This window comes from Acartia tonsa, chromosome 9 (genome assembly GCF_053477335.1).
Source record: "Acartia tonsa isolate MP-2025a chromosome 9, ASM5347733v1, whole genome shotgun sequence".
Classification (NCBI taxonomy): Eukaryota; Metazoa; Arthropoda; class Copepoda; order Calanoida; family Acartiidae; genus Acartia; species Acartia tonsa.
Window position 1 is genome coordinate 26,421,077 of NC_137268.1, and position 13,506 is coordinate 26,434,582.

Here is a 13,506-nt window from a genome sequence, read left to right on the forward strand (position 1 = left end):
CAGATCAAACGGATAAATAGTTCACATAAAAATTTGTTGTTTAAAAAGTAGAAAAATCAACATGTTTAAAATGGACGTACGGACATTCTGGTAATGATTATAGAGTTGCTACGCTAAATCGTACCTAACTACTACAGGAATCATCATGCAAAGTTTGAAATCGATAGGACAATTCTAACATGCCTAAATTAACGAATAAAAGCTATCTATCTCGGACGGACGTACGGACCGACCCTAATTATAGAAAAGCTTCGCTTTTAATAATAATTTGATAATGATTTTATTATGTATGAGATTTATATTTTCATTGAAAAATAAAAGAACATCCTATTTAATAATTCGTAAATATACAATAAAGATAATAATATCCATAATAAGCGCAGCAATAATCTAAAGAAACAAAAATAATTAATTGCTCAGTATAAAAATAGCATAAAACCAATCGATACTTATAAAAAAGCATTTTGCTAAATACATTTGTAGGTTTATGTTTAACAGGGTGGGAGGGGACATTGGGCTCTTTATTACGCTAGTCCCTAAAGTTTTATCAGAACGTTTTCTTATTCGCTGGCTTCATTACTTTGGGGACATTAAGTTAAGTGTCCAAACGTTTTATAACTACTAATTGTTCTTTAAAGAAGGTTAAATTTTGTGGATGATTATTATTGACGTATATTCATTAATTGGCAATTGTCTTATTCCTTTAAATCTCTGATCACTGTGGGCTAGAATTGAATCAAGACAAAAGTAAGTGCCGAGCCCTGAGACCTATGTATGGTGAAAATAGACATAAAACCATGATGATTCCAGGTAAAACCAAAATATTTTAGCGGGGGCTTTTTGAGAAAATTAGATTTGAAAATTTCAAGTTCAATTTTCACCCCCTAGAAGTTGCCGCACAATCAAGACAAGAAAAGCAAATATTATTTATTTTAAATTTTGAACACCTTTGCTTTTATAAAGTTCTTCATAAAACAACTCCTAAAGGGAGTTAATAAATGGCCATTTTTATCCCTTGCTTTGCAAAGGTCACGAAAATTCAGCCTAAAATAAATCATATGTAGAGAGGTTTTAAGAAGGACTTCATAAAAGCAAAGTTATTCAAAATTTAAAATAAATAATATTTGCTTTTCTTGTCATGATTATGCGGCAACTCCTAGGGGGTGAAAATTGAACTTGAAATTTTCAAATCTAATTTTCTCAAAAAGCCCCCGCTGAAATATTTTGGTTTTACCTAGAATCATCATGGTTTTATGTCTATTTTCACCATACATAGGTCTCAGGGCTCGGCACCTACTTTTGTCTTGATTCAATTATAGCCCACAGTGTGATGCTTACACTAAGGCTTATATCAAAGGTGTGCGTTATTCTCTTAGAAATTTTTTTTCAATTTTGAAAATTTGAGTACCCCTCCCTCTCCCCCCCCCCCCCGACAACGACGAACAACTATTTTAGGATAGGTTAAGTTTTAGGCTAGGGAGCCGAGCGCTGCGGCTAGGCAGGCAAGGGGGCCGAGCGCTGCGGCTAGGGAGCCGAACGCTGCGGCCAGAGTTCATAGTTCGCTCGTTCATAGCTGACATATGATGTTTAAGATGCTAATTCAACAGATAATAAATTCAATTTTAAATCACTGAAAGATATTAATAGTAGAAACCTATAACTGCTATTTAACCAGGGAGGGGGGGAGATATTTAACTTTAAATTAAATTTACTCTTAAAGTTATCATACCATACGTTAGATTTTATGTTTTGGAGGCTTTATTAAATCTTGATTGGTAGGTTCAAACATTTTCACCGATAATTAACCTACGGCGGGTGTATAATTAACATTATTTGGGGTTTACATCCATCTATCGTCAATTGTCTTATCCCGTAAGATCCCTGTATTTTACACAATTTTCTTTATTACATTATAGTCTTATATTAAAAATAAAAAAAAACAATCAGAACTTTAAAACTTCTAGAGTAGCATCGCTCCAAAAATGGAGCAACTTATTTATGAAAATAATAATGATATAAAAATCAATAATCATTGATGTTAATTTATGCAGAAAAGTATTATATGTTCTAATATTATAATACTACAAAGATAATAATGTTCATAAGTAGCGCAGCTACAACAATTTATATGAATAAGATATTGTAAATTAGTAAGAAATGATCATAAAATATAAAAATGCGCAATTATTCCACTATATAGATTTATTTTTAAACCCCATTTTCGATTTAGAGATGTTGTACTATAAGTAATGGCCACGAGAAAACGAACGGACAAACGGACGTACGGACATAACCTATAGTTATAGAGTAGCTGCTCTATTTATTATTAATTCTATTGATTTTATTGCTTGTGTGTGGCAAAATTTTTATAAATTCTTAGTTTGGATAATATAATTGTTTTAGACAACTCAGGGCGTTTAGGATTTGCTTTCCAGTATGGCTTCCAAACTAATTATTATCCACTGGATTAGAACCGGTTTTCGTCCATACTAGAAAAAATCATGTAAAGCACAGTATTATACACAATTTTCTACGAATAATAGAATAAAAATTATAGCATTAATTTTTATTTTAATATCCGCGAACAACTGTCTAAATTATGTAATACGATGCAATATGTAACTATACCAGTATTGCTTCGAAACTGATTAATATCTGCGCGATTAGAACCAGGTCTAAGTTATACTGAAAATCTATGTATCGTATCATAAGACAGTAAATTTGCCATTAATAATGAAAAAATAATGATTAGTTTTGCAAGAATGCTTTTGCATAATGTTGACTTTAAAAATTTGGGTACGTGTAAAAAAATTACAGTGTCCAAATTGTTTTACCTCTAAATTGTCTAATTTTAATCTACAGAAAGTAAAATTTAATAATATACATTTATTTATCGCCCATATTGTCTTATCCATTAAGACCCCTGTCAAAACATAGAGTGAAATGCATGAAGGGGTGTATGTACCCCCCCCCCCCCCACTAGAATGTACACTGTCCTAACATACTAACATTGTGTATGTAAAAATGTTTCACATGTCAAAACGTATCAGAATTCACTGAATCAACTTTATATCAATAATAAAGTCAGGGGCAAAGGAAGGGGGGATAGCTTTTAAAAAAATAATCGATATATTATTGCTTGGATGTTGCATCAAACTTTCATGTACTCCAATAAATTGATACTAATCACAGCTGGCTAAAACAACGATACCCCCCATTAGAAAAATGGCAATTTATGTTAATGAATATTCGTGGATATTATGACAGGGGAAAAAATATCGTCATTTTAAGTTGCTAACATGAAACTCGTTTATTGGTCAGTTCGTCCATACAGTAGGAGAGGAGGGGATGTGGAAATGGGGGTGGATGAGCTTATTGTTATTTTAGCCTGCTGATAGTTTTACTTCATTAAAGCATATGAAAATCTGCTTTATTATCAAGGAATAATATATTCATCTTTATATTTCATTGAATTATTTATTTTTTTATTTTTAAGTAAATTTACTTTTCATCTATTGCTGGCATGCAACCATACAATATTTTTACAAAATTTCCTTATTTTTGTAATAAATTAAGTCTACGATATATTGTTCTTTTTAAATCATGTATCGTATCAAATTGTAGACAATTTTCCACGAATAATAGAATAATCATAATATTAATGCCAAGAAAACTGGAATTAATGTTTTAATTCTTAATTTACTAACTTCGGAAATCTATATATTCTTGATTTATGTTATATTATAATCTAACAGCCGTTAATCGTCGACTAAATCAAAACTAATTTCCCAAACTTATTGTCGTCTGAATTCTAAGAAGATTAATTTCCTAGCTCCTACTGCTGATAGAACCGGAAGTGGGAACATTATAGTTAGTTAGTCCCGCAGGGTTGTTTATACATTACAGTGAAGGTACAGATTTTAGCAGAAATTAAAGTATAGGAGTTGGAAGTTTCTCTCAAAGTGCCCTGTCGAGGTATTTTCCCTTACCAGGGTGGGGCAAAGGGAACCACACTGTCTATTTTTTTCCAAAAGTATTGGAGGTGGAAGTCATTGCTCTATAGGCACTTTGAGTGAAAGTCACATGATTTAAATTACTTATAGGGTTAAAGAGAAATTTTAAATTTCATAAGATTTAAAGGAGTTAAAGTTGTTTCCTTTTGTATATATCTCAAATTTATTTCAGCTAAACTAAAATTTGGTGGCATTAACCCCCCTCTCCACCCCTCCCTAGATGGCAATGTGTCGTCTTGGAACTTCCGGCTTTAAGGGGTTTAATCCCCCTCCTCCCCAGCCTACCCAGCAAACCAATCAGTCAACCACATTTCCAGTTTGACATATTAGCTGATAATTCAACCCCCCCCCCCCCCTCTGCTCCAAATATTTATCATTTTCATATATTAGATAAAAATTAGCCCCCTGCAAAGCTTATCTTCAATTAAAGCCTTTACATAGATGTTCAACTGGACTTTAAATTGAAGTGGAACCCAAAGTTTTACAGACAAGTTATTTTGCTTGAATGGTCCAAAACTTTTCCTAAATTATGATTGGTTGGTTCAACCCAAAAAGGTATAAAAATAATTCTACAACAATTTTAATTTACAGAAGAGAAAATTTTTAGAACTTTTATTTAATCATGATTGGGTCATAAAAACTGGGATTGTCCAAACTTTAATAAGGGGTATTATTGTTTATCATGATTGGAAGTGAACATCAATTTCTCTCCAATGTCTCATCCCTTGGTATCCCCGCTAATAAGGGTAAATGAGCATATACAATGATATACATTATACATGATATACAAAGGCGTGATATATTTAGTTTAGTTTAGTACAAAAATAAATTTATGTGTATTAGGAGTGGTAAGTTATATTTTGGGTATATCTCTCTTTAAAATTTTTTGGATATCCTCATGGATTTAAAGGGATAACAAACAAAACTTAGAGGACTATTATAGTTAGAACGTTAAATTGATGTACATCCCCACGGATGATAACCAAAATTACCCTTTCTGTGTCTAACCAATCAAGATAAAATAAAACTTTCAAAATTTATAGGGCCAATGAATGGAAGATAATTAAAATAATCTACAGTGGTGATATCAACATTCCTGTCTTGAATATCCATTTGTGGACCTAACTGGTATTTATATAGTTGGTATGTATTCTTTTATATGTATATGGAGCATTTATGTGGTTTTGTTTGGTATGTATAGGTGTGTGTGTGAGTGTGAGTGTGTGTGTGTGTATGTTGTGTGTGTTTTTATATGTGATTTTTCAGGGTGTCAGCTCAAAGTTAGAAATAACTTTTCACAAGGTGGAGGGAGGGAGAGGTCATTGGACTAGAAATTTTACTGGTACCCAAAGTAATCTAATTCTTAATCTGAAATTTGATTAGTTGGTACAAACTAGCAGTGTCCAAACTTTTCTTAAAGCAGTCGTACGATAAATAGACATTTTAAAATGGCCACCACCCTTTACATATATTTATGATTGTACGTGTGTATGTGTGTGTGTGTGTGTGTATGTGTGCGTGTTCTAAATTGTTCAGTTTAATTCAGGGATTTTAAGGGATAAGACAATGTCGATGAATTTATATGCATCCCCAATGGTGATAAACAAAAATACGACAAGATTAAATTGGTGAAAAGGTTGGTAGACTGCCAGTTTGTAACAATCATTCAAGAAATATCCAACAAACAAGAAAACGTGGTTATAAAACTTTGGGTACCAGCGTATTTTACTTTTCAATGTCCCCTCCCTCCCTGATTTAATCCGGGCAATATATTATACTTTGTCTCCTAGAGATTGCTGCAATAACCATTTCTCTTATTGTCAGGGGGTTAGGAGATAGGACATTGGTAGATAAAAGCTAATCCTAACATATTACCCTGCGCCTGGAATCTACTCTATAACTAGTATTTTGTGTATGTCCGTCAGTCAAAACATTACTTCGTACGTCAGGAGTTAAAAATCAGGGAGGAAGGTGATTTTGTACTTTAAATTATACTGGTACCCAAAGTATTATAAATATGTTCCCTAATTCTATACTAGCAGAGTCTCAATTAATAATTTTAATCTACAAAGGGGTTATTAGGTTTGTCATAATTGTATAGAGTTATTGGGGGAAATGTTAATTTATCTTGTATTGTCCTATCCCTTTCGTCTCTGGTTCATTGCGGACATACATACCCATGCAAGGAGGGGTTACATGTATAAAATGTAATCACAATTATAGAATATTAAGGGGTTTCAAGGTTTCTCATCCTTAGGATTGTACAAAAAAAAACTTTTTTTTAAAAATGTTTATTAATTACTCTATGATTACTCTAATTGAAGTAATTTCACTTTGTCTGTCCATTAGTAACCCTGCAGGGTTAACCAATACCCAATAACCTAACAAACAAACAACACTTTCATTTTAAAATTATTTTAAAAATATGCAGGGTGGGGGGGTAGTACCCAAATTTATCAAGGCACTTTGAAGAATAATGCCTATATTTCAATGCTATGCTACTTATGGATGTTATCATCCTTGTTACATTGCAAATCATGCCTAACGGATATTTGTCCTCGAACGATCAGGCGTACATAGGGTAAACCTATCTGTAGAACAGCGTCGTATTTGCAAAGGGTAATTTGGAGTCTTAGGGCCATTAACCGATTCTAATTCTAAATTCTTGGCTTATACATTATATGTAGTGTGTTTTCAATATAGCAAAAAACAGTTTTAACTTATTCGTTGACTAAAAAAATTTGGATATTTTTATTAAATTAATTTAAACTACCTGTTCCTAAACTAAGTCATCATCCAGTAATTTTAATTTCCAGAAGGGATTATTTTGTTTACCGCCATTGGGAATGTATTTCAATTTATCATCCATTGACAATCGAACATTAACAATTAAAAAGTGTCTGAACTTAATCAGCAGAATATGAATTTGATTTAATTACTTTAGAAGGACACACATCTGATAATAGAAATGCTTCGCTTATTACATTGTACCTTTTAGTCCTAAGAATTATCATAAAAAATAGCTGTGAAAAAGTTTAAAAATCAACATATCTGAAATGAAAATAGTAAAGATTATAGAGTTGCTACGATTTTTCATACCTAACTCTAAAAAGAATCATCATGCATTGTTTGAAGTAGGACAATTCTAACATACCTAAATTTCCTTTTATGGACGTAGGGACGAACCGAACCTAATTATGGAAAAGCTTTTCTATTAAAAAGACAATTTTGCTTAGTATTACCGCAGCAATAAAAAGTTATTGGAGAAAAAAAGTATTATTTAGACACTAAGAAACCGTAGCTACACACACATATATATTTATGCTTCTAATTTGGCAAATTCACGAATATACAAAATAAAAATCCTTGTTTATTTTTAATGATTTTAAAAAACATTTAAGCTTCTTATAGAAAAGCACAATTATTTAGTGCTTTCACACAAAAATCCTGTTTAACACTGATAACACCCCCTCCCCTCGTTTTTCTTTTAATAAATAGAAGAGGGGGGGGGGGCAGTAGTTATTTTCCCTATGTCTTACCTCTGCAGTGTCTTAACCCTGCTGGGCTAGATCCAGTACCTAATATAACCTATAACTAACTGACCTAAAGTAATAAATAATCAAATGAAAAACCAGCCTATTTCAATTTATTTTGGGGTATTATCAGTGCTCCAAATGGTACTTTGTGTGAACTTTATTCTTAGTTTATCCTTATTTATGAAATATATTATTTTTCTACTTTCCTTGTTCATAAAGGATTAATAATTAATTTTCTCGTATTCATTCGAATCCGGTGGATAGGAACCGGTTCTCATCCATACGAAAAAACTATGTCTAGCATCGTATTATATCCAGCTTTCTACGAATATAGAAATGTACAATCATAAGATTAAAACCAGTTTTTTTAGCCTTGGGGCTAAAAAACTAGTTTTAAACTCATAATTGTACTTTCTATATCCGCGGAAAGCCGTTTATAATACGATGCGAGAAATAACTATTAGCATGTTTTTCTCTCATTTTAACATTTTGGTGTAATCCTTTAAATTGTTAGTTGTTTACAAACAAAACTTCCCCATCCCTCATGCTTAAAGTATTAAACAATATTAATGAATAATATTCTTTACTGATAAACAAAATCACCATTTCCAAAAATCAAATTATTATGAAAATTATTAGATATCAAAATAGCTAAAAACTCTGCATGTTAATCACATTATTGGAAAGTACATAAAATTATTGTCCATTATCTTATCTATTGCCTACAAATGCTCCTTTCCTCCTTAAATATTTTTTTCAAAAATCTCAAAGGAGGTGGGTTTAGTTTGTTCACATGGTTTATTTGTTGGATTTTGGTTTATATTTCAATAAATCTTAATATTTCACTTATTAAGCTTCTAATCTGTCCTATTTGAGTTCGTTTTTATATCAAAGCAAACAAATATCATCCTTAGAGTAAAAATTGACAAAATTCTGTTTTTACTAAAGCTGTCCCATGAAAAAATATCTAACTTAAAAAATCATCTAAAATCATAAACCAACAGTGTTTGAAAAAATACATTAACAATCAGAAAATAGCTTGGAAGAAAAACAAACATAGAATAATAAGAAGTAGAATGAAATCATCAACACTGTAAGCATACAAAGCATGTATTCAATCAGTATTCAATTCTACACCCATTTTGCTCTCTGATCGAAATTTTCTATGAAAGAAATAAATATCATTAAATAGTTCACATATACCTAATATATTCTCTACAGTGTTAATTTAGTTACCTTTTTCTTCTTTTTCTATCTTTCTATGATACAATACAGGCGTTTTTCAGTCCTTGGATACTTGAATTATATTGTGTTAAACCTATAGTATTCATTGTTTACTAGAAATAGTTTATTAATAAATTTTAATACAATGTAATTATCATTTATTAATGTTGATATTAAATGTATATGTTGTTTTGTCCCAATACATATTTGAATTTGAATTTGAATTCTTCACAAACTTTCTAAGGCAGTCAATTATGTCCACACAAACCTGATTTACTCTCAATCACTTTTTAATTAATGATTAAATATTTTTTTTTTGAATTTATCCATGTGGTGTTCTATTTTGTATTATTCTATGAAAAATTTTCTAGTGTAATTTTCTTAGGCAAAGAGCCATTTATACCTAATTTGCGGTATTATCCTCTTAGAATTTTTTTTTTTAATTCTAAAAATTTTATTCTAACTAATATATACATATAGTATATAGCAAACTTCTTTTTTTTAGGTATATAACTAGCATGCCATTGAATTACAAGAAAAACCTAATTTACTTCTTATCGTTTATTAGTTGAAGATAAGATATAATGCCTTACATATTTTCTAGTGTATTTTTTAAGGCAAACAGCCATGTAAAGTGTATACTTACTTTGCTGTCTACCAACTATTTATTCTAAGGTATATAACTAGCATACCGTTGAATTACAAGACTCTTCTAAATCCCTAGTTAATCCGCTGGTAACGCTTAAAACCTTACTTCAGGACTTTCACCTCAACTAACAAGGGAAGGAAAGGGATAGTGCTTGCAGAAGAAAAATTTTGAGCTCTTAAACGGCTTTTATTATTAAGTAAAGCTTTATATTGGTCTTAAAAATTTAAGGTTACGATGGATTTTTTAAATTTCTCTTTATAGTACAACTAGTTACTTTGTCCCTAATCGTTATGGGAGGGTGGGGTAGGTCAGAAAATTGCCTAAAACCATTTATAAAGCTTACCTGAAAAATACAACCAATTCGAAACAACAATCTCCGAGATCTTTAGCTTATGATAAATAAAACTTACTACTTTATGTTAAAGGATTGTATCATGTTATGGTTTTGAATAAAAATAAAATAGTTTTTCCTTGATAACCTTGTCCCTTGTATCCCTGAGGCAAACTAACGATCCAATGCAACCTCCTAACACCAAGGAGATAGGGATAGGACAAAGATCTTTTACTTCAAAAATAAAATGTTTGTATCTTACAGAGAACTGAGAAGTATAGATCTAAATTTCAGAATAGTTATTTTTCGTATCGTATTAAAGACAGCTTTCTGCGAATAGTAAAATAAGAAATTATACGTGAAGAATTTCTGCAATACGATGCTATACATGATTTTTCAGTATGGCTGAGAACCTGTTCTAATGAGCGAAGCCATATTGGAAATTCTATAACCCCTAAAAGAACTAGGGTTACGTATGGTTTAGGATAAATTTTCCACGATTTATAAAAAAACTGTTTTTTGACATAATCGTCCTTTTTATTTTCTTTGCATTGTCCTTCAACCATGAATTTTACCTTCTAACCCATACCTTTGACAAAATAGTTGGGGGCTAGAAAAAAATTCTATAACAATTTTATGACACATCTATAGTTAAAAACTCTTTATTTAACAGTGAAACCATATAAAATTTTCTCGTATTCATTCGAATCCGGTGGATAGGAACCGGTTCTCATCCATACGAAAAAACTATGTCTAGCATCGTTTTATATCCAGTTTTCTACGAATATAGAAATGTACAATCATAAGATTAAAACCAGTTTTTTTAGCCGGTGCCTCCGGAAAGCCGTTTATAATACGATACGAGAAATAACTATTCCAGCATTCTAGCTATATTGAAGCTGTGAAAGTAAGGAGGGGTGTGGGGGGGACTTCAACGCCCTCTCTACCGACTAAAGGAGTCCAAGCTGTTCAGGATTAATTTTACTGCAATAACTAAAAGTTTGCAGTCATAAACGACCTCAAGCACCAAAATGTTAAAACCCTTTTTCCTATACCCAACTGTTTTAAGTTTAAGAATACACTTTTAGAATCACATGCATATATTTATTTATAGCAAGCAAGAGAAAATATAACCAAACAAGCATGACAACAATCATGAGAAGCAAAGCACAAAAAAGAGAGACAAAGTGAGTTGTAGAGCTGATGTTAAGTTGTCAAACAAAAGAGATTATGTGGCAAAAAATCAAAGAATTCACAAAACCTTTGTAGTAGAATCAGTCTTTTGCAGCATGACCGACAGAAGTACGGACAAAACAAGGATGACAACATCCATAAAAGCGAAGAACTGAAACTGTAGGACAAACGGACATTAGCATTTGTATAGTGTCAGAACTGAATAATCAGAATGTAGATGTATAAGAGTCGAAGCAAAATTGCAAGCAAATTTGTTGAAAAACTGCTTTATACAGAATAATGTTTATGGACATACTTACATTTTTAGGACTTAATTATAGAGTTACTTCGCTTATAATATTATACTTTGTTGTCCCAGGAATCAATATACCAAAAATCATATCAATCGGATAATTAGATCACATAAAAATTCGTTGTTAAAAAAGTAAAAAAATCAACATGTTTAAAATGGACGTACGGACATTCTGGTTATGATTATAGAGTTGCTACGCTTTCTAAATCGTACCTAACTACTAAAGGAATCACCATGCAAAGTTTGAAATTGATAGGGCAATTCTAACATGCCTAAATTAACGAAAAAAGCTATAGATTAGGTTGTACAAACTTTTTCACTGTTGATATTAATCTACTAGGGGCTATTTTGTTTATCTTAATTAGGAATATGCTTATTTTTTACTTCCATTGTCTTATCTCTTAAGATCCTTGGATAATTGTGACTTAGAAGACTGAAATTTCTTGTGAATATTCTTCTGACCAGGGCTCGGCAGCCACGCGTCAGCCGCCTGTAAGCCTAAGGGAAATCAACCTTTTCCAATTATAAAAAACGGCTGGAAGTCAAAACCTGGCCGAAATATAGTAATCCCTCTTTAAAAAAAAATAAAACGTCCAAAAAGGTTTAAATTTAAGGCTTAGTCGCGGCTGACGCACCACTGCCGAGCCCTGTTTCTAACTAATGACATAAACCATTGCAATTAGATGTCAACGCTAGCCTCCTAGTTTAATAGAGGACAGAAGATTTATTTGCCTAATTAAAATGGGATAATGTCAGGGAGGGAGGGGACATTGGAATGGAAAATAAATTTGTACCCAAAGTTATACTATATCTCTCATTTGCTGGATTTGATTGATTTTTCAAACTACCAGTGTTCATATAATTGAACTAATATTCTTAATCTACAGAAGTGATAATTTTGTTTATCATTATTGGGGATGTATATCATTTTATAGTCTATTGTCTTATCCCTTGATATCCCTGGCTAATCTACTAGCGTCGTGTATTGTAATCGTGTATTGTATGGGTAGAAAGTATTAAAGCCAATTAATTAACATTAGTTTCAGAATAAGGCTTGTCCTTGTATAGGCTTGCGTGATCGTGTGTTTGTTTGTTTGATTGTGTTTGTGTATGTGGGTATTTATATGGGTGTGTAGCTTTTAGGAAGCTTCAAATAGGTCCTAGAATAGTTTTATGGTATTTCATATAAAATTGATGTCCCTGGAATAGTTATATTATAGCCCTCCCTCATCTTAAATAAAGGAAGGGAGGGGACATTGGGCTGTTTATTACACTAGTCTCCAAAGTTTTATATAAGAGTTTTCACATTTGTTGGCTCAACAACTATGGTGTACAATTTAATTTATCCCTTTAAATCAATGTCTAAATGTTAAGGTGGCAACCTCATGAAGTTTTCTAATGAAACAAATCTTAAATAATAATATTAATATTTATAGATTAAGACGTTCTAAATTAAGGATTATACAATTACATGCCTAAGTTTTAGGGAAGCTACGACACTTGAATTTTAAAATATTCAAGGGTGGGGTCATCGGACTTAAAATTGTACTTGTCCCCAAAGTTTTATAAACTTGTTAAAAACTTTGGTTATCTATATTGAATCTTGATTTGGCTGTCCAAACTTTTCTACCAATAACCTCAGTCTAAAAAAGGTAATTTTGTTTGTCATTATTAGGAATGTACAATACATCAATTTATCGTCTATTGTCTTATTCTTCAAGATAGAAGTACTATGTATGTATATACAAATTTACTTATAATCTTTTTATTTCAACATAAGTATGGATTAAAATTAAAGGTTTGGAAATCTATCTATCTATCTATCTATCTATCTATCTATCTATCTATCTATCTATCTATCTATCTATCTATCTATCTATCTATCTATCTATCTATCTATCTATCTATCTATCTATCTATCTATCTATCTATCTATCTATCTATCTATCTATCTATCTATCTATCTATCTATCTATCTATCTATCTATCTATCTATCTATCTATCTATCTATCTATCTATCTATCTATCTATCTATCTATCTATCTATCTATTTATCTATCTATCTATCTATCTATCTATCTATCTATCTAGTTTTAGGGAAGCTACGACACTTGAATTTTAAAATATTCAAGGGTGGGGTCATCGGACTTAAAATTGTACTTGTCCCCAAAGTTTTATAAACTTGTTAAAAACTTTGGTTATCTATATTGAATCTTGATTTGGCTGTCCAAACTTTTCTACCAATAACCTCAGTCTAAAAAAGGTA